The sequence below is a fragment of the Colias croceus genome, chromosome 6 (genome assembly GCF_905220415.1).
Source record: "Colias croceus chromosome 6, ilColCroc2.1".
NCBI lineage: Eukaryota > Metazoa > Arthropoda > Insecta > Lepidoptera > Pieridae > Colias > Colias croceus.
In genome coordinates this window covers 7,009,087-7,032,465 of record NC_059542.1, presented here as the reverse complement: position 1 = coordinate 7,032,465, position 23,379 = coordinate 7,009,087, and the positions used below count along the sequence as shown (strand labels likewise).

The 23,379-nt window shown below is 31.7% G+C and overlaps 1 protein-coding gene across 1 annotated transcript in view; it reads left to right on the top strand.

Annotated features, from left to right (window-relative positions):
- The first annotated feature begins 2,403 nt into the window (after positions 1-2,403).
- Positions 2,404-23,379, top strand: part of LOC123692597 — a 65,632-nt gene continuing 44,656 nt past the window's right edge. The window contains exon 1 of the mRNA XM_045637359.1: positions 2,404-2,710. The gene's annotated coding sequence lies outside the window, so the exon portion shown is untranslated. The remainder of the gene's footprint in view (positions 2,711-23,379) is intronic.

The window sequence follows — 23,379 nt, the reverse complement described above, 5'->3', positions numbered from 1 at the left end:
CTGTTTCTATTACTTACCTATTCTTAATTAACACCGACGAGGCGTCGAACTGTAATTATAAAATTTAACAAGGTAATGTTACGTTATATCCATACCTACGTATGTATTTTTTTAAAAATATTCATAGTGTTAAAAAAAGAATTAATTTTGAAATATTACTGCAATAATTCCATATAAAACTTAACATACTTCACCTATTTCAAAAAGATGAATCGAGAAGAGCAATATGATTAGGTATTAGTGTTTTGAGTCACCAATACATTGTTCTAAGATTGTAAATTGGGTAGATACCTATACCTACTTCTGTGTAGGCTTAATTATGAATACAATTATTACTTTGTAAGTCTTAAGAATGTCATTTAAGACTTCGTTAGTTTCAAAAGGTATTTTCCTAACTTTTCCAATACGGATTTTAGAAAATAGCGGGCATTGACCCGGCGCGAAGGCGGCGAGAAACATATTGAACCCATTATGGTATACATAATTATGTGGAAACACGCATGAGCCGATACTATTTTATTTATTACTTATATGGAACAAAGTCTACAATTTTACATAAAGGGGAACTCTGATAAATATGCATGTGTAGATTTTACTAGATTTCATTGCTTATTGAAAATGTTGCTATCATTTAGAGGAAGATTTGCTGTGATATTCACAAATAGTAAATACATACATGTATGTACCATAGTACCTGGCCTGTACCCTCATAGGAGGCCCGTGTCCCAGCAGTGGGAACGTATATGGGCTGATGATGATGATGATGATGATGTACCATAGTCCATAACCCAGTATAAATCCGGAAATGGCTCGAATATACCATAATTTTTAAATTATAATAATTACACAGGATCAAAAAATTTTGGTAACTACAAAAATATATTAATTAGCACATTTTCAAATAAAATTCATTTAAGAAGTAATAAGTACGAGTAGGTATGCGGTCGTCACTTTTATATACCTATATGTATGAAATTCATACAGTTTGGATAAGCTTAATAATACCAGTGGGTAGTGTAAAAAACCGCGAGGCTATAAAAAATTGTAATTTTATGAAAAGGTTGGCAGGATAAAGTTGTTCAGTCCGTAGTTACAAGGTAGTAAAGGTAGACCGGAGAAAAAAACAGTTATAAAATTTGATGAATTACATAACTCTACTTATTTTTGTTTCATTTATTTTTAGGTCAAAAAACAAGCCGCAACTTTCATATTTCTCTGTCCCTTATAACTATGACAAAGAAGATTATATTTTTCTGAATGTTTCATTCGAGCCAAGTTAAAGAGGGGGTGGTCGAACGCTCGATATTGCACCAAAATAATGCCAAGTCTTATTAAGCGGAATGGTATTTAAGGTTTTCTGCGAAGATGAAGAAATATATGATATTTTGGTAAAATTATCACATAAATATTTAAAATAATCGTCAATTTTTGTGCAATGATAATAAAATTGTACTATATTTAATAATTCACTAAATTGAAATACGTTTAACTTTTTCACAATATTGTTGTAGAAATAAGACAAGTACACAAAAGAATTTCTAAGCACAAAAGAACTGAAAGCGGGAGGAATATAATATCAAGGTATGAATAATGGATGGTGACATATTAAGTTTAGTTTTTTTAATCACAATCAGAAGAAAACGTTTTGGAAGCCAAAGCGGCAAATGATGAAGGAAAATAAAAATTGAAATAATCCATACTAATATTATAAAATGCGAAAGTAACTCTGTCTGTCTGTCTGTTACTCAATCACGAATAAACTACTGAACCAATTTGCATGAAATTTGGCTTTTTTTTTTTTTTTTTTGTGTGGTGTCTCTCAATGTTAGCCAGAAGGGCTTCTACATTTTAACGCGGACGCGGGGGTGAACTGAAGGTTCACCCTGGTAGCGACATGCGCAAGGGCGTCCCCCCTTGACGGGGATCTCGAACCTCGGCTTGGACTGTCGCTTGAGTGGAGGAGGCCAGAAGGGCCCTAATCGGACGGGATGAAATTTGGCATGGAGATATTTTGATACCCGAGAAAGGACATTGGCTACCTCTTATTGCGAAATATGTACCACGGGCGAAGCCGGGGCGGACCTCTAGTATGTTATATGGCGTGAAACTTCACACGGAAGAAGGATATAACATTTTTCTATATTTTCTAGACGATTATCTGTAAAACACATGTTAACTAATCGTACTAATTTCGAAATACGGTCGTCTAAATTAACTTTACGTAGAATCAAAACATAACCACAAAGATCGCGTGATAAGCGAGCGTGTAGTGTGATGCGGTCATGTTTACAAAGGTAGTACTATCTGTACAGCAGTATATATCGGCTCTACATACGACGAGTTAACTATGTCTAGGTGTTTTCAGTTTTCACGCGATTTACCGCGCCAGTCTTTGGCCGCGTGTCTTGCAGAGAATACGCCCGCCGGCCCCATGCTACGAGCTACGAAACCGTAGCGTGACCTGTCTCAGTATAATTTACTACGAAGCCAGTGCCGGTGTGCATTGTATATAAATAAACAGTAAAACTTTTCAGCGATTTTATTTGTTCGCCGTAAATATTAAAGGAATTTCCTCGTTTTGATTGCGAAATGTTGTCCGATGTGATATAATGGAAGTGACACTAATCATTAATTAAAGAAATTGGATTTTATATAATATTCGTGTAGAATGTAGAGCGTTTTATTTAAAAAACTTATCTCAGATTTTTAGGTAAGTTGAGACTATTTTATAATCTTTAATGTTATTATTTTATCCCAGCCTCTAATGAAGTATCGCATTTAATTAAATGTACCCTTTCTTTAGACCTTAATTATAAACATTAATAAAAATGAAGACTATTTATTTAGATTGTGGTTTATTTTTAATATATATGTTACAAAGACATGTCTATTGTCTATGTATTTCGTTATAATTTTAGTCCTTTTTGTACATTTTTGGGGTCAAGAAGTAGGTAAAAGAAAACGTGATGTTTTAGTTATTTGCATTTCATACGCTAGCGCAAAAGGCGATACAGTAAATAAGTATGTTTACCAGTAAACATGTTTGTTTACCTACAGTTTTCTGCTTATGCATTTTACTAACATGCAGCTTTAAGTTTTTGAGTCACACACTAACCAATACGAGTATGCCTATTGTATGGCGTTTTAAAATGTAACTAAGGTCAAATATAAGTAAAAAAACTATAAAATAATATAAGAACCAATTGAAAATAAAAGGAATATTCTTTTGTTTGTTATTTAAGAATGTGTACCTACGCAATACAATACATACATATTTTTGTATTTGCACACTGATAGCGACGTCTCTTATCCATAATATATTGTATAATTTGTTTCTTATTTGATTGAGAAGAGTTATAAGAAGAGGTTCTCAACTCTCTTAGAATGGAATTTATGTAGGTAATGTTTATTTGAACGAATGAAACTACAACACTTCGAACTACAACGTCTTTTTGAATTAACTTAAAAATTTGCCCAATTTATTTGATATTTACTCAATTCTAGAAATAACTTAGATTGCCAATATTTTAATTTTGCTCACAAAGCTATTTAGTCTATCCAACTTCATAGAGAAAATTATAATCGCATTACAAACGTATCGAATACTTCAAAAACACCTTAGTAATGTTCTTTAGGCAGGTATATAATTATACCTATGTAGGTATACATCTATGTTAGTAAATCATATTTATTTACATTTTTTGTGGCTTCTTGCTGACCCACGTAACTTATCTGCTTTCAAAAGGAAAATTTATTCCTATATTCCAGCACACAAACTTATTTTTTAATTTAAGCCGTTGTAGCTGGTCTTTTAAACTAAAATTCAAAAAAGTTATAAATATTTGTAACATAATAAATTAAATAACTTTACTGAAATTAAGTAACGCGCAAAAACTGTATGTAATTAATTGGAATACACTGTCTACCTCTATTTAGTAGATTAGTCCCTCTTAGCGGTTTTACCTGCAGTGCTCCGCTCCTGGTGGTCTTAGCGAGATGATATATAATAGCCTTTTATCAACCTATTAATTATAAGGGATTAAAAATCTTAAAGATTGACTATTAATGTTTATTGAAATTTAAGCTTCCTTAATAATTTGTATATGACATCATAGGATTCCTAGAGCAAAATCACGATGTAAATACAATCAAATACTAAAGGGAATTGTTTGAACTGTTTATAATCATAATCTTTATTGCCACGTTGAAATATCGGAGTAGCAACAAATCAATAATTTAAACATAAAAATAATTCTCTCTTGTATTTAACTCGTAGGTAGGTAACTGTATGGTACCAAAATTTATCTGAAGCTATTTAACGCGGTTTTTATACCTATATCTAAAAATATTTTTGCTAAACTATTGTTACAATATTACGAATACGGCTTGTATGTAGTCGTTTATTGATCCTTAGAAAAACTTTTACACGCACCGTTCCGATAATTACTAAGAAAAATGTATATGTCTCTGCGACATAATGTAGCCATTAAGTGTTAATTAGTTTTTGAGGCTTATTGTATAAACAACAAAAAATATAGTCGTACAAAATATACCTATCTCATAAAGTCATTCAAAGCTGTAGGTAATTTACATGTTAAATATGACAAAATGTTTGGTACACGCGTAGGCACTTGGTGTCTCTAATTACCTGTCCACCACTGTATACATTATAATCATTAAGGCTGTTTGCGACAACACAAGACAAACAATATGTAGATACAATTCGGTTGTTACAATCTAAATTTTATTTACTTTGGGTTATCGATGTTAGCAACGTAAACTGTTTGTAATTTGATTACGAAATATAACATAATCGATCGATTCGTCCGTAAGCTTATCGGTTAATTGCATTCAAATCAATCCATACATATAATAAATTGCATTAAACAATTTTAATGAAAAGGAAATACAAACTAAATATGTAATTCTCTTATAAAATGTTTCTCTGAGTGACAATAAAAACTATAATGTGGTAACTATTAACTTATCAAGCGGCGATAATTAGCATTCAGATAATCAGTTTAAAATATAGAGACGTTCGACAAATCAAATAATTAATTCAATGTGTCCATAAGCATAAACTTCTGTCATAATTGGATAGGAAAACATCCTAAGCAATAAGAAATAGTTCTACGTCAATGTGATACATTTAATCCCTTTAGCCGAAAGTGTTGATTAGTATTTGTAATAACTAATAACCGACTACTATGAATAAACCTTTATAATTAGTTTGACATGGGTCCTGACATATGGATCCTGCATCTTACTAAATGTATCCTTTTCAATATATTTCTTACTCAATCACAAAATCAGTTGAGTGAACTTAGATTATGTAAAAGTATACAATATATAGTTTATTCAGTTTTACCGAAACATGATTTGTAAACGTTGCGGGAGAAATAGGCGCTCTATCATAAAAAAATAAAAATTGTACCATTCAGCTAAGTTCTCGATTTTTTATATTGTCTGTTATTTGCTAAGTGTTTTATGAATTACAAACAACAGATAACCATAAATTTTATTTGTAATTAGTTTTAATATTAACCACCCCAAAGTTCGTAGTTCGCAACTCAATCAAACCGCAGATGGATTGAACCGACTTAAGGAAATTGTGTTGAGGTCCGGTGTACACTGGCTACCACAAACACAATATGTAGAATATTCTATACAATTTTATTAGTTACAATTGATATTATCTTTGTCTATTGGGCCAGTAGTGAAGCATATAGATATCACTGTATACTTATATTGTTATTGGTGCGAACCCAGTAAAATTGAGAGATTTTTAGGATAACAGAATATGAATTATTCATTATAAAAACTGGCTTTGTGTAATACCTACAGCTCCTGTAATATTCGATATTTGAGTTTCCATAGTAATTTGAGCAACTTTAAATGTCAAAGTCTGTAAGAGCCAGCGCGCACGAGCAACTTTGTCTCCGCAACTATTTTGTCTCCGCAACTATTTTGTCTCTCCACCCATGGGCTAGTATGAAAGTGCGCGCACGTAGCGACGCAACTCTCCATACAAATTGATGGGAGAGACAAAATAGTTGCGGAGACAAAGTTGCTCGTGCGCGCCAGCTCTAATGATTTAATATTGTGTGAAACAAGGTGTATTTAATTAATGAGAATTTGTGATAATTACACATTTTGTTAGAAAAATATACTGCTAAATGAACAATGAAGTTAAAATACTTCATTGTTCATTTCGCAGTATATTTTTTATATACTTGAAGATAATATAAATGAAGAGTTATTTTCCAATTAAATTCAAATGAATGTTAAAAACTGATAAAAATATAAAGCATTTGTTAAAAAAATTACTATCCTAAACGATATCAATTAACAGACAATGTACTGACAGCATTGTGTACCAAAATATTCTGTGTATTCATCTAACCTTTGCGCCTTATTTATTTCAATGAAAGGTATTTTGATTTCAATTTCTATCGTCGGGTTAAACAATGCTATTGTGTGTTTAATACTAGCTCTCTCTAGAGCCGACCCGACATATTTTGTTTTGACCTTTTAAATCTGTAGAAAAATAATCATATCTAACCCTTGCTTTTTTCCAGTTTCAAATATTTATATCCCGCAAAAACTGATGCGTTACCACTATGGTTACCACGCTTACAAAACAAGAATAAAACGCATAAATAGAAGACTTTATAATATTATTATACTGTACAATTGGTGTTCTAAGATGTCATATTTAAGAAACTTGAAATAAACTCATATACTTATTATCATTTTACATTTATAAGACAGTTGTAGGTATTTACTTTTATCACATGTTATATTTGATAAGCATAAATCTTCAACAATTTGCATTCTATATTTAAATTTATAAATATGTACTACCTAACGTATTGAAAATGTAAATGTTAAAGCAGTAAATCCTCTATTGAATTGCGAATTTGTGATATTTATGGTAATATTATGTAAAATACAGAAATAGTTTTAGTGAAACATAAAATGGGTTATAGAAACTGGTAAATGTCGCACAAACATACCGAAAAGTGGCGTAAAAATATAGCATACTAGCTTTCCATCCGCAGCTTCGCTCGCGCAGTCAAAGAAAAACCCGCATAGTTCCCGTTCCCGTAGGATTTCCGGGATAAAACCTATCCTATTTCCCGTGGTAAAAAGTAGCCTATGTCCTTTCTCGGGTATCAAAATATCTCTATACCAAATTTCATGCAAATTGGTTCAGTAGTTAAGGCGTGATTGAGTAACAGACAGACAGACAGAGTTACTTTCGCATTTATAATACATATTAGTATGGATAGGTAAGCACTGCAGCTGTGTTCGTACAATGAGTGGGGGCACCGGAGGCCCATAACGTTTTCACCACTCTTCCCAATCCATATTACATAATAATATTATATAATACCTTTATTCTCGTCGACTATCCTTTCCTTATCCTTTACTCTCTATGTCAGGGCTGGTGATGGTTGATTACCACAATATGACCAGTGCAGTTGCCCGCTATGACATAACAAAGTGTATGTTGTAGAACGGTTAATATTTTAAACTCAAACTCAAACATTTATTTAATTAATTAGACTTCTTCTAGAAGCGCTCTTGAAACGTCATTACATTTACCATTTCAGTTGTCAAAATCCTAAAAATCTAATTCGCGTTTTTTAGCAAATATGAAACTAGATCAGTCTTATGAAAACTCCTGATAAAAATAATGTAGAGGGTCGTTGTGAATCTTAAAAAATATGAGATTCTATCTCACACTATCATGTTCTTAGAACTAATTGATTGAGCGTTTGAATGTAATAAAATCAAATCTGTGGCCTTAGAGGTTTTAGCTGTTGATTATATTTTCACTAGATTTCCGCCCGCGGCTTCGCCCGCGTTTGCAAAGAAAAACCCGCATAGTTCCCGTTCCCGTGGGATTTCCGGGATAAAAACTATCCTATGTATTAATCCAAGTTACCCTCTATATGTGTGCTAAATTTCATTGTAATCGGTTCAGTAGTTTTTACGTGAAAGAGTAACAAACATCCATACATCCATACAAACTTTCGCATTTATAATATTAGTAGGATTAGTAGGATACCACTATGAATACATTTTTAATGGAAAATCGGAGCGACTATATTATTGATCGTTTAAGTGATCGTTTCCAGTTATTAGATATTAATAGTTAGTTATGAATAAGTAAATGTTACTTAATAAAAGTGTCATGTTATAACAAGAAAGCCAATTGTCAAGTTTTGTAGATCCTTATCAAATACTTCCTTTTTATATATATTTGTATAAAATGCGATACATTATTATAAACAGTTAGTACAGAGAATTGTTTGGTGTTTAAAAGTATCTAAAGTTTCAATAGTGTATACTTTCACTGTCATTTCACTGTCATCACACTGTCACTGTCGAAAGATAAGATAAGAGAAGTCCTACGTTTCTTCATTAATAGATATCTATGTTAGAATCTCTTTCATTTCACCCTTATTCGTGGCAGGTCAAGTCCATCCCTTTTATTAATATTTTCTGACTTGATTCTGTTAGTTTGATTCAATGCTCGCTTTAGTCCTTATTCGATTTATTCTTAAAATAGAAATCCGCCAGCATTCATCATCCACACCAGAAGGCTTCGAAGACAGACATTTATTTATTTTTTAAGTAATGATATGAGAGTGCAATAATATTACGTACTTTTTTATTTAGACTAACATTTAATTTTATAGTGGAAAGTTATAAAAAAAAATATTTTAACATTTTATTTTGTAAAACTAATAAAATTAACCATACTAGTCCCATATCAATACGACATATCAAGGTCTACATTCTGGTATTTGTTACTTATTCCCTTTCAAAATACATAGAAGAAAAAAATATGAGAAGGTACGCTTACGTATACACGTACGTAAGCGTTAACTATTATCATGAAGATTATATTATCTAATAGCGATCAAAGCGAACAACAATGTTGTGTGTAAAATAGCTTCAATATACATAAAGCTTCAGTCAAACGATTAATTTAAGCTGTGCTATTTATTGCCCAAATTCGAATAACTATTTAGAATTTATTGGATAAATCGCACATAGTAATTTTGATATATTTTAATATAATTGATCCATTCAATAAATTATTATTAATTTATTTTTAGTAGTATTATTTAAGAATCTTATGACAATCGTGAACTGTATTGATTCCCGCGAGTATTCGCACCATATAAAATTTTCCTTTTGTTATTGGCGCCTAACAAAAAATTAATTAAACAAATAGACGTCTATTCAAATATTTGCCGACGAGCAGTTTTTGATTTCAGAGGAATGGAGGTAGAATATTTATTTCATAGAGGAGTTTCTTAATCTCTTTATAATGTTTGGTTAATGATGATACCATAAAGTACTAACTACGTTTAAAGCTATTGTTGATTAAAATCTCGAAATAAGCAAAAAAAAGTTTGAATAAATTATTATCCCTCTAGGAGTCGAATTAAAATTTTTTATTATAAAAGCGTTATTACAAACGTGGAAAGTGCACTATGCAGTGTGCAGCTATCCTTAACCATAACCGTTAAAGTAAAATGTGTTATCCAAAGGCATTACAGTTGACTGTCTTTTATAGCCAAAGAGCCAGAAGCTTAAATTAATTAGTAATGAAATAATTTAATATTTGAATATTTTCAAGGATTATACATAGTAGAAAAAAATACAGCTATGATAAAGAAATTTCAAACATTAGATAGTACCTATTTAATTGTTGATTAATATCTATAATTTAAAATATTCGGTGTAGACATAGGTGTAGACAAATCACTCGGCGCGGATAATAAAATTTGAACATTAAAACAAAAATTGGGAACGACACTTGATATCTAATATCTAAGTCTCTTGATATCTATACATATAATAAATCTGTAGAAGGGTCAATTCTGTACATTGAAAATATTGAAAAAATAACTAGCAGGGGGTGTTACTGAATCGATACCAAACCCAAATATGTGATTAAAAAAATTTTTGTCTGTCTGTCTGTCTGTCTGTCTGTCTGTATGTGAAGACATCACGTGAAAACTACCTGTTCGATTTCGATGAAACTTGGTATAATTATACCTTATTATCCTGGGCGTAAAATAGGATACTTTTTATCCTGGAAAAATACGTAGAAAAAAAATTAATCTCAATTTTTCAGTTATCCATAGACGTTGTTCTGTAGTAGGTACCGCGAACACACGTTGCGTATTATTATAGACCTAGCCGTATTTGGGTCCAATAGATATTTATAGGATGTCATTGTCCGAGTTACTCAAAATGGAGAAATAAACCATCCACGCAAAGACAGCATCCGCGCGGACGGAGTCGCGGGCGGAAGCTAGTCTAATATAAAATGTACTCGATTTAAACCCATGCGAGATTAGTTTAATAATACGGAGTTTAATTTTTCCGATAAATTAAGAGAAATATTTATTAAAGCATCTCATGTCTCTGTAAAATGGCCAATGTTTTCCGCTTGCTCTCTACCTACAGAGGCAACAGTCCGTTCTATTATAGCGATTTAAATATCCGCTTTACTAACAACTGCTCTTATCTATTAAGTTGGCTTTGTGCTTTTCATTTTATGCTTAAAAGTTAGCAAAAGGCCGAGAGGATATTGTCTTTCTTCTAATGCTCCTGCACTCTATGTGAGAAAAGTCAATGATTAGATTTTTCTTCGAGAAAGGCCCACAAATGAGATTTGCTATTTGATTGTAATCTAAGATCGCTGACAATGGACAGAAGCCGCGTAAGTTGGGTATTAGGTACCTATATTTGATGATTTATTGTGTTTTATTCATGACTACCTATTTCTTTATAGTAGTTATAGAATTTAGACAAAAGTATAATATGATAGTTTGATGTTTTAATCTACATTCTTTATTAATATTCCATTTTATGAATTAATATTAAACTTTACAATTGTTATTTCACATCCCAAAATCAATTAATCTGTGGTCAGTTTCAATGAATGGATATAATTTTCCCCAGCGGAATATTCATATTATATATTTACGGTCTATACCTCTGAATAAACAAATCTCCCAGGTGCAATTTTCTAAAGTAATCGTTCAATTGAAATGGATAAATAATGGCTGTTCGTTTATTATGATTAATTGCTATGTCTTCTTAGTTTCGCTTAGAATGGACTATCAATAACTGTAATATATTTTAAGGTAATGTAACGTAATGGGCATTAGTGTAATCATTTTAGAGGATAAAATTTTCAGAAAAACTAAGGTGCTACTAAGGGTGCTACACTCTTCGATCGGCCTGAATGTATGTAAATGCTCTTTTTAGTGAAGTTTTAACAATTTATTGAGTCATAAGAAAGAGTTGTAGTATTTAGGTAGGTATTATGATTCAGGTCATGAATATGCCGTGTAATTACAGCGACAGATGCCATTGGCGCCTTGCGTCCGGTTCCTGGGTTTTAATGGAAGTAAACAAATTGTTTGCAAGATTTAATGATCACAAAAATGTCGTAATATTTAGAGAACTTCAAAGAATGAACAGTGTTTTCGGCATTTACCCTTTATTGCGTCGGATTGGAATATAAATTCAGTAATAATCCTATCAACTTTATATACTTACACAATAATAACATGTGAATAAATACATTCTTGGAAATATCTTTTAATATAGAATTTCCTTGTCGCTAGACGTAACGATAAGCGTCTTTGGGGCCACAGGATAAAAAAACTCAACAATAGAAATGCGCAGTATCTTCACATGTATTGCACAGTGACTTTTGCCCGTTTACTTCGAAATTGTCGCACTTAAATGATATAACAGTATCCACTAGAAAACCAATCAGCTGTTAAATTATGGATAATTCTTAATCTAAAACTTCTTATCTTCGAAAGCCACACACTTACTAGGTCATCCGTTTAATGCCGTCGTCGCAAATTCTTTCAAAATATCTATAGCTCTACTAAAGTCTTCATCAGCTCATTGACGTAAATGAATAGCGTGAATTGGCTAAAATTTTGTCTTCCTATTTATTTTCCAGACCTAATTGTAATAAATGATTTTGAAAGATTGAAGACGAAGACGAAAATCGAGAGTTGTAATTAATTCTCAGTAGGTATCATACCTATGATTTCTAATTATGATTCTAGGAATTGGAGGAAGGATTGCTTTCGACGGTATAAAATATTTCGATGATGACATTTTGCGCATTTATAAGTTCTGAATTATGTTCAATGTTGTGTTCAATGCATTTGATTTATTCAAGCATTCCTTAACCAGTGTGGTAGAAAATCATATGAGTCCAATCCGCTCTTTATGATACAATCTACTCTTTCCTAGTAACAGATTTTTTGTTATTTGTAGATAAATACATAAATTAACACTTCATTATTCAATCACAATAACATAAAAATCTACAAAAGACAACAATAAATAAACAAAGAAACCTTCACTGCTTTGACAACAATGTTTGGTTGCGATCCTCTTATATCCTCTTATCTCCTTTATCGGATGAACATTATTTTATTGCTCTTAGCGCTAAGGAAAGTAAAATAAACAGAACTTATTTGACAATGTAGTTCCGTCGCATTTTCTTGCGATGAGTCATGACCCTATATGTAGTTTAAGTTGATTCACATACTAGCTAACTAGGCTATTTTAAATGCCATCATATTTCAAAGGAAAAGTTATGCAATTTTTCATCGCATCTTCTTCGAATTAAATTTCACCATGTTTTGTCATGAGAACGATACAATACAAATAAACAGACATATCACATAACTATTAATTTCTAGTGCAATACTAACACCGTATTTCTTAATGATTTTTGGAACATTAAAATTGATTTGTTTAGTAGTTTAATGATCAACTCCAACTGTATATATTTTACTATACAGAGTGAATTCAACGTTCACAGTTTTATCAATGTTAATTATTTTATTTATAACTGAACGAGATTGTATTTGGTGGTTTATTGCTCCCAAAAGTTAATAGTTGAATATTAATTTCGTTAAGTAATTATGAAAGGTCTAACCGATTTTGATTACTGCATTCAGAATTTCGATTTAAATTAATATTACGAGTAAGTGAAAAGAAAATACATGAATAACTTGATCAGTTATTGAAATTACAGGACTAGGGGTTACCTAATGGATTGCATACATTAGGTACTTTAATAATAATAATTATCTATCTCTCATAAACAGTCGTTCTCCTACTAATATTATAAATGCGAAAGTTTGTGAGGATGGATGGATGGTTTGTTGTTCTTTACGTAAAAACTACTAAACCGATTACAACGAAAATTGGTATGTAGGTAGCTGAAGACCCATGATAAGACATCTCTCTCTCTCTTGTCGGTCCCTCATGTCCTCAGGGTTGCATCTGGAGCGGATAATTTGCCTCCACCGGTCTCTGTCCATGGCGTCTCTTACGACCGTGTAAAAATTAGTGGCAGATGAGTTTTTGACTTGGTCTGTCCATCGTGTTGGTGAACGACCACGCGATCTTTTTCCCTCCGTGTTCCCAACCACTATCAATCTCTCCAGATTTTCATCGCCTCTGCGTATCGTGTGGCCGAAGTATGACAAGATGCGTTGTTGGCATATGGTGGATAACCTCGTTTTTATATAAAGCTGGCTCAGGATTGATGCATTAGTGCGTCTCGCAGTCCAAGGTATTCTCAGCATTCGCCTCCAGCACCACATTTTGAATGCATCAATCCTTTGTCTTTCTCGGGCCAGAATTGTCCATGTCTCAACTCCATATAGGAAGATAGGGAAAACAAGGGCTCGTACCAGTCTTATCTTGGTTCTGATACCAATTCCTCTTTTCTTCCAAATATTGTTCAGACGTGTCATAGCATCTTTTGCCATCCCAATACGCCTTTTTATTTCGGGGACACAGCTGCCGTCATTGCAGATTTGGGCTCCCAGGTAGATGTAGCGATCGACGGTGTCAACGCCAGGAATGTTGAGAGTAGTATTTGATAGCTTTCCGGCTCGATCGACTATCATCACCTTGGTTTTCGCTCGATTTACTGTAAGCCCTATATTTTGACTTTCTATCTCTAGCCTATGGAACAGTTCTCTCATATCTTCTGCGGATGTTGCGAGAAGAATGGTGTCCTCGGCATATGTGAGATTTGATAGTCATTGCGTGCCTATGCGGGTTTTTCTTTAAATACGCAGGCGAAGCCGCGGCCTTATCTTGTTATTTAGAATCTAGAAAAATATAGTAGGTACGATAAAAATGAATCGTAAACTTCTACATTTCCAGTATTGTAGTAGGTATAAATTCGATGAACCATATCGATCTCTGTTTTGTTCTGAAAATAGCCAATTTCCAGCACAAAGCCTATGAAACTTTATCAAACGTCAGACGGAGTAGAAATCTGGCAATTTTTTCTCACACATATTTTAATTTTCATAAAATATATATCGTGGCAACTCATCTGTATTCTGTCAAGTTGATTAAATGGTTTGCTTCTTCAGAAAAAATAAATAAAAAGTAAACTATTTCAGTGATTTAGATAAAAGTTCAGTAAAAAGATTTGCGAATATTTGGAAAAACTCGAATCAAAATCCCCAGTCATGACGTTGATATTCCCAATTTAATACGAATGTGTGTTGAAAGCTTTTAGAAAGCACAGTCAATATTTATTATTTACATTTATGAAGCCATAATCAGCTTTGGTTAAAACTATTAACTGCGTTGTATGAGTGCAATGTTTTTCTCAGTACTACTGTATTTATCATCCATTAGACTCTGTATAATAAAATAGTCAGTAATTATATATTCACAGTTTACTCACGTTATGTTGTAAATATATTTGCCTAATATCCTGCATGCGATATTGAAGTAAAAACCACATAATTTTATACTAAATACCTGTCAAACCTTCGTCAAGGAAGTGAAGTGGCGAAATATTATTATTAAACTATTGTTTGAAACGTGATATAGGCGGAGAAAAAGTTTTTAATTTGTTCTTTGTTTACAAACTGTCACGCTTGTGTATTTTATGATAACAAATGAAAGTCCCTTAACCAATTAGCTAACTGGGCAAGCATTAATAACATGCTGTTTAAATAATTCGTAGCCATTGGCTTCCAACTAAGTTCTAAATATCAATGCTTATTTTCGATATGGGGCAATATCGACTATTTGAGTGGCTTTAACTGATAAATATATAATGCAATATAACCAATTTTAGAAGCGAAGCCTATTTCAAATTTATTTCTATTCGCAGTGGTTATTTAAAACGCTGAATCAATAGATATACAAGGCGATTATTATAATTGCATAAGATATATAGAAGTTTACTTTGCGTGTGTGTGTGGCTTATTAACTGTTTCTCATATACATTTAAATAAAAGTGAATGTGAAATATAAAACCTTTTTTATCTGTATCCATCGGTTCTATGTGTATGCTTGTGTATGCTCCACACTATCTAAAAATGAAACTTCTAATTAATTAATAATTAGCTTATATTTTCCCCTTTATCTACTACATCCTTGCTATAACTAATTAAGGGTTATAACAAAGATGCAAAAGCAAAAATATATTATTAGGTAGTAGAAGTTACAAAAGCTTCAAAGAAGAACCTGTATTTAATTGTACTCAGTAAATAGAGTCGTTATATTGTTATTAGAATTTTATGAAATATAAAATATGATTTTTTTTTCATGTCTCTATATTCTTTAAAGGCTGTCGTATTGCACATTTAAAATTATTATTAAATAAGTTTGTTTGAATATACAGGGTGTCCCACTGTTGGTATACTAAGCTCAAAGGAGGTTATAGTTTTGCATACGCTGAGTTCAAAAATAATACTTAAAAAATTCCAGACGCATTTTTTTTGAATATTAATGAATTGAACATCAAATAGATGAATTCTTAAAACTCTATGTGTACAGTGTACACTGTATACCCATAACAAGCAACCCGCGCAAATTTGTCACCAGCACGTGAGCTTAAGAATATGTTTTCACAGACAAAATGCTCACATTAGCGAAGCGGTATATGCCGGCTGCGCGAAGCTAGAGAAGAAAGCATGGATTTTCAGGAAAAATTTAGCAAAAAATTTTTGACGTAATTTTGTTCATTAAGTATTTTTTACGTGTTGAGTTATGTAAAACTACAAGTCCCTTCGCGCTTAGTATACCAATAGTGGGACACCCTGTATATTTAAGCGCTTCTATTGAATTAAATATAAGAATTCCTCGGTTTATAATTTCCTCATGCATTACAAAATACGCCTTTTTTAAATATGAATTCAGTACTCAGTAGTCATCCTAAATAAGTTACATCCTATATAACTTAGTTTTATTAACCTACTTCATTCCATAAATATTGTATAGCACCAAGGGAAACCGACTGCTAAAATATTGTTACATTGCATAATTATTCTGGTATGAAGAAACTCACTTTATTTTGATAAGTGTTTTATTAGTAGAAAACAGTATTATTTTATACGACATCATTTTAGTTAATATATTCCAGTATAAAAACAGAATGATTAGTATATTATTATTAGTCTGTGGTTATAGGTACATATGTACTTATTAGAAAATTTTATTTATTTCTTTCTACCTAATTTTATTAAGAATTTATTCAATTTTGGGTAACAGAATAGTTACGTCTCATTTAACCAATTTATTCTAAATTCATTAAAATGTAAATCCACTTGACTCGTCATAGATTCGAATGGATGCGATGATCCTGTAAGACTTACAGTGTAAGTACTAAAGTACCTTATGTAAGGTACCTACACTACCTACACATTCTAACTACACTGCGAATCCCATTTCCGCTGCAGTCCTTATAGTGGAATCGTCCTTATAGTTCAATTCGCCTACATAAGAAAAAAGTCATTTTATGGTCCGCTTAAACTCCCTATCTGCCCTAGAAGAAATAAAAGTCGATAGAGATTTTAATGTAACAAGAACATTTCTTATTATAAGTGTTTTACTACAATTCTAAACTCAGTATATAGATTTGATTGATTATTCTATTAATATCATGACGACGATTACCTACTGACGATTTAAATTTCCGAATAAGATATGGTTCAGCTGATTGAAAGGGTTTAAGGATATGATTTAAATATGAAAGCGCTTCACAAATACCTACGCTAAAGTCAAATTTTATCAAGACGTGTTTATTTACTACAAATGTTACTCGTGAATTTGTACAGGTTTATTATTTAATTTGATTTTTGATGAAACTTCACGTTAAAATGATATTTAATTTACAAATATTAAAAATGATACTAGGTACAAAAACACCTTCGAAATTAATAATTTTTTTTAAATAAAAATATCTAAATTGTGTTTATGAAAGAGAAGGCTAGCTCTCCTGAAATTTTAATGAGTTTGGGTGTATTCTCTCAAAATATTTTTTTTTCTTAAAATTTAATTAAGATGCCATTTTCTTTGTTGACGCGCCAAGAAGGTAGGAACGGAACATAAGGTCAAAGAAAATTAATGAAATAGATCGAGTGTTTGAATATTATATAATTTGCAGAAACGAAATACGTAGATAGGGAAATATTGATTTCAAATACACTTAAAACTCATTTGTAAATTGTATGCTATATAAAGCATAATGCACAATGATGATTATTTCCAATTAATTAAAACTTAGAAGCATCATAATTATTACAATTCGTACTGATATCAATTTAATTAGGTTTATCAGATGTATATTTGGTAAAGTCTGATTGGAAAAATGACGTAAATTAGGTACATAAAGCTATTTACATACTCCATACGGTGTTGTCACACTCACCTAATAAACGTTTTAGGGTCAAGGCAATTGATACAATAAACGCGTCGTCTACAGATATTATCTAAAGTATTGCATTTCTGGTCTATAAGACACGGCTGTTTAAAAAAGACATCTGGGGGCACGGTAGTGCCCCCGCCAAGACGAGCCAAGCGAAAGAGAAGCGGACGGGCACTACCTACCTTTTCTCGAAGCGCTTCGACGTTTTTTTGAACCCTCATAACTTGGGTTTGGATTATGCTAGATCAACAAAATTTTCAGGATATATTGTCAATAGCGGACTTATTGAATATATTAAGTTTTAATTACATTAGCTTTTATACTTCAGATTTTATTTATATCTAAAAAACGCTAATTTCGTCACTGACTCACTGATGATCATCAAAATTCTTAAGGTATTTCCTAATGTCCTAGAAAGCTGAAATTTTGTATGTAAGCTAGTATTAGCACACAAACAACAAAAAAATTATAAAACTTGTAACTTTCATCCCCCAACCCCTTAAACTAGGGGATGGGAGTTTGTATGAGACCTGTAATTTTAAATTAAATTTTGATGACGCTAGAGGTCTAATCTAATAATCTAAAACTTGGTTCCCCTAGATATATAATATATCTATAGGTACTCCTTGTTAAAAAAAAATTTAATCGACTTATAAAATTTTGTTACAAACAACTTACAAAAAGAAATGAAATCCCACCAAAAACATTTTCATGTAAAATGTTACCAAGACGAGCCCATATGACTCGCACGGTGAAAAAGTTATCAGATCTCATGTAGAGCCAAGCTTCTAACACTACACGCCCTAACTCTATAAGGCCTAACTTCACAAACTCTACACCTTAGTCAAAATATGTGGCTTGGCCGTTCGTTACTACAAGAACTATTGTATAACACAAAAGTAATGAACAGTGAATTAATTTTTCACCTTACGCCGATGTGAATGTAGCGAAATGGCCAAGCCACATATTTTGACTAAGGTGTAGAGTTTGTGAAGTTAGGCCTTGTAGAGTTAGGGCGTGTAGTGTTAGAAGCTTGGCTCTACATGAGATCTGATAACTTTTTCACCGTGCGAGTCATATGGGCTCGTCTTGGTAACATTTTACATGAAAATGTTTTTGGTGGGATAAAATATTCTTAAATTTGAATTTGAATGGACACGTTACGTTTTCATGGTGCCATTCTCGTCTATGTGTCATATGTATCGGTTGGTATAAATCATTCTCGTGTAAACAAAAATTGATTTACGTTTCATCTAGTTTCAAATTTTTCATCGGAAAATAGCGCGAATAAAAATTCTACAATTACGAAATGCGTTTAAACTTCATCTATTCAATATTTGCTTTTCTAAAAAATTGACAACTTGTTTACTTCTTTTAAAAACGTTTAATTTTAAAATCTAATCTATTTTTATATGACTACAGCAACAGCAAAAATAACCTCTAGACAAGGTTCAAATAGTGATATCTATGTATTTGCTCGCAATATTTGTTATTTGTTTAACAGTTGATAAAATATGATGAAAATGAAATTTCATTTTTATCTAAGAATACTGGAAGAGTAACTATTCAGTTATTTTTAAACTACTAAATATGTCTTTGGTAAACAAAAATATAATTAAGAACTTGTGTTACAACCATTTTACTGCAGTAACAACTCGACGATGGATATTGTGACATTTGGTACATTTTTACATTATATTATCAGAATCTATTTCTCCAGCTCTAGGAACAAAAAATGGCTTACTAAAGATGATTTATTTGAGGACTATATATTTCGTGTAGAAGTTGTAGACTTTTTGAGTACAATAGGATAATCACAAAGCTGCGCTGCAGGGAATCAGCTCTCAGTTATTAAACAAATATATCCGACTTGTTTTAAAACAATGGAGACATAAATACTAATAATATGAAGATATTGCACAGTGACTCTTGCAAAATTCCTAATCTAATAGATCCATGAATTTCTAGGTTCTTACTAACATTTATGAATAAACTATATGTGACGAATAAACATGTCCATTATTTAGGGAGTTTGTTATTTCAATCCATTTATTTTCCATTATATCAGTAACGTTATAAGTGTAAGTGCAAAAATGTAAGGCTATTCTGTTTTTTCCGAAAATAAACATATTTTAACCAATGTCAATACGATTTGTACACTTTTTGTACAATTTGAACAAATAAGTAATACAATTTGTAATAAAATATTTCCGTTTTAGAGTTTTAAAGATATTCTCACAATATATAAAGTAAGTTTATATCCAATAATTTTATATCTTGGAAAGTTTCAGCGACTTATTATAGCGATGTTTCATGAGAGGCGTTTTAATCTATTGATGTATCGAATACGGTAAATATTAACATTAAATGTTGTTTATTGCTATAACGATTCCGATTGTTATAAATGTTATTTATTGTTAGTGAAGTTTTGGATTTTTTATATTATTATTTACTAGTGTGAAAGAGGAAATTAGAATTCGTAGGAAACGAATATAATAAAATTACTTCTACTGAAAGTTTATTTAATGTATAATAATATACTTAGTGATTATTTACTAATTTGAATTTTAAATATATTCAATAATTCTATAGAGTTGATAAAATATTTATTTGGCTTCAAGAAATATGTCTTAAATTAATTATAACAACCTAAAATTGTTTCTGTATTGTAGTTTTTCTGCATTGAATTTTGAAGTAGAGTTTAAATATAATAATTTTAAAAATACTATTTGGGTTGAACCGAAATAAAAACTTAGCAATGTTGTGAATTGTGATACAATACCTACCAAAATATAGTAAGTAATCCCAATCAGTTTGGGTTTTTGAATTCGGTTGATATTCACATGTATTAAAGAATTATTTATAAAATTTTGATGATCAATTCATAAAATGTGTTTAGTTCCTCAGTGAACCACTTATAATACACATTCTCTATCGATTTGTAATAGGAATTTCAAATCTTAGATTTCAGTTTTTGTTATGTCGAACGGGAATACTTATATTAAAAAGTTAATATATGGGATCCCTGGGGCACGCCGAAGGTGGCGTCTACTAAGTTATTGCGATCATATACCCACTATTGCCCTTCGCGATGTTTTTACACTAATAAAATTGTAAAATTATGCTTAGATACCTAGATATTCACATGTATTAAGAAATAATTTTGTCTGTTTTTAAATTGTATTCCACGTGCAAACAGAGTATGCAATCAATCACACCAACTGAAGAAAGAAGAGAAATAAATTTTGATTCAAAGATTTTTCACTGTAAAAAAATGAAGTTTCAGCGTTGGAAAATTTAATGGTCTCTATCCATCTGTTTTAATATTCCGAGATACATTTTGCTTTTAACTCGTCAGCATATTTCCAATATATCAAAAGCTATTTCGAAATCATTATAACACGTATTTACTCACCATTACTCACATTACTCAGCATAAGGAAAAGTCAATTCTGGAAAGGGTGTTTATGTGAAAGATAAGACGAAATCAATAAGTCTACATACTTATTTTCTAATGTTTTCTTAATATTTTGTAAATAAAAACATTTAGGTAATAATACATTTCAGTCTAAAATGTAAGTATTTTACAAACGCAATTTCAATGTGTGTGGTAGTGGAATTGTAAGTAAATTTTTACAATGTTCGTCGAATCTCTATCGCACTATCGGTGTTCTATATAAAATCGGAATAAATTGTTACAGCTGCAAGAATTAACATCCACGTCAAACTTATAAGTAGTAGCAGTTTAGCAAAGGACACGTAGTTACAATTTATGTATGTAAATTGGTATATTTGCAGCTATTGAATGGGAGCATATATATTATTAACACGTTAGCTGCGAAACAGGGCTTGAAACACCCTGTCCGTGTCTCGTCGTTATAGCGGTAGGAAAAAACTTAAACTTCTCTGTCGTGCGGGAGGCATAACTTCCATCTGGTTCAGTGTAGGAAAGTGATATCTATATATCTGAGATGTGCTATTGATTCCTAGTTCAATGGTATACCGACCTTAATACCGGGTTTCTTAGACCTCGTGCCGCACTGAAAAAATAAAAATTCTAACACAGTGCGGAACGAGGTTGCGAACACCTCGTACCACCACGCACCTCGTACCGCACCCTAAGCTAGCTTCACGCGGTTAGTGTTGTGTAACGCATTCGAGACTATTTGTGGAACAACTTATTGAAGCTTTTACAAAGAAGGACTTGAATGTGGATATAGGTAATTTTCAAACATCCTAATTACTCGTTATAATAAATATCGTTAATAGAATCGTGAATGTGACATGTTGAGTAACTTTCTTCAAATAGGTTGATAATCATGATTACTATTAGTGTGTTTGTTCATTGAATCAACTATTATTGTTTGGCCTGTTTTAATGAAAAACATCCATAAGTTTGATAAATAAATACAATTAAATAAAATCGATATTTCTTTTCCCATCACTAAATTATATGAAAAACTGCTATTGTTCAGTGCGGTATGGGGTACATCAGACCCCACATTTTATTTTACCTCTAGAATCTAAACTAACTAATCTAACCACGGGCGACGCTAGATTTAGGTTAAGGAACTCATTGTTAATAATAATCACGACAAAAGCCGCACACTTTGTCTTATTTGGCGCCAAAAAAACGATTTTGGTCTCCTACGGGCGGTGGGGTTTAATATGCCTCGTGCCGCCACAATATCTGGTATAGGACAAGGTTTAAAACAACCCGTAACGCAGTAATGGAAAGTACAGATATTTCTGTGCCGCAGTGAACGTGTTAATGCATGCTCTCTGAACATGGGACGTTTATTTTTAAATTTGCAATTGTTGCGAGGTTGACGTGACAATCTCGGTGTCTTTACCTTATGATTATATTTTAACGCTTCCGAATTTTCAAGTCACGCGCGGATAAGGTTCTGGAAATTTCCTCGCAACTCGCAATATATTTCATTGGCTTTCGGTTACTGCTAATAGGATAGCAAAGATATGATTTTATTAAACATTCCACAGCGTCTTGAGTTACTATCGAACTTTAAAATCTAAAATTAATATCCTTGATAAGTTGTCGGGATGTAAAATTTCGAAAGAATATTTTGAAAGACTACCCAAAAACGTTTTTATATGAAATTTTAATTAAAAGTGAAGATATAAATACTACACTTTTCAGTATTTTATAGGAAATCATAAGTGATATTTAAATATAACAAGGAAATAGATACCAGTTCAATAAATGTGAAGTTCCTTTTAAAAAGCAATTTAATGTGTTTTCAATATAATAATAACAGGTTACCTATGCGGTCTATACTTAACCATTTATAAGGCGGAAAGTGAACAATTTAATACATGTAAGTGGATCCATACGAATCCTTTTGAAATGTAATAATATTTTTGGTATTGTGTTGGCAACGAAAAGCTTTGTATTTTCTCGAACGGCGGAGTTCACACAACAAAGGATGTAGGAATTATTATCGGGATAATTTCTTCATAATGTGTCTCACTCAATGCATAGTATAGAAATTCAGATATCGACGTTAAGAATAGACATTCGTTCTGTTCATTGCACGACCCGATTTCATTGTATAATTTTACTTCAATAGCCTCAATCCTTCAATGGGATGGACTATCAATTA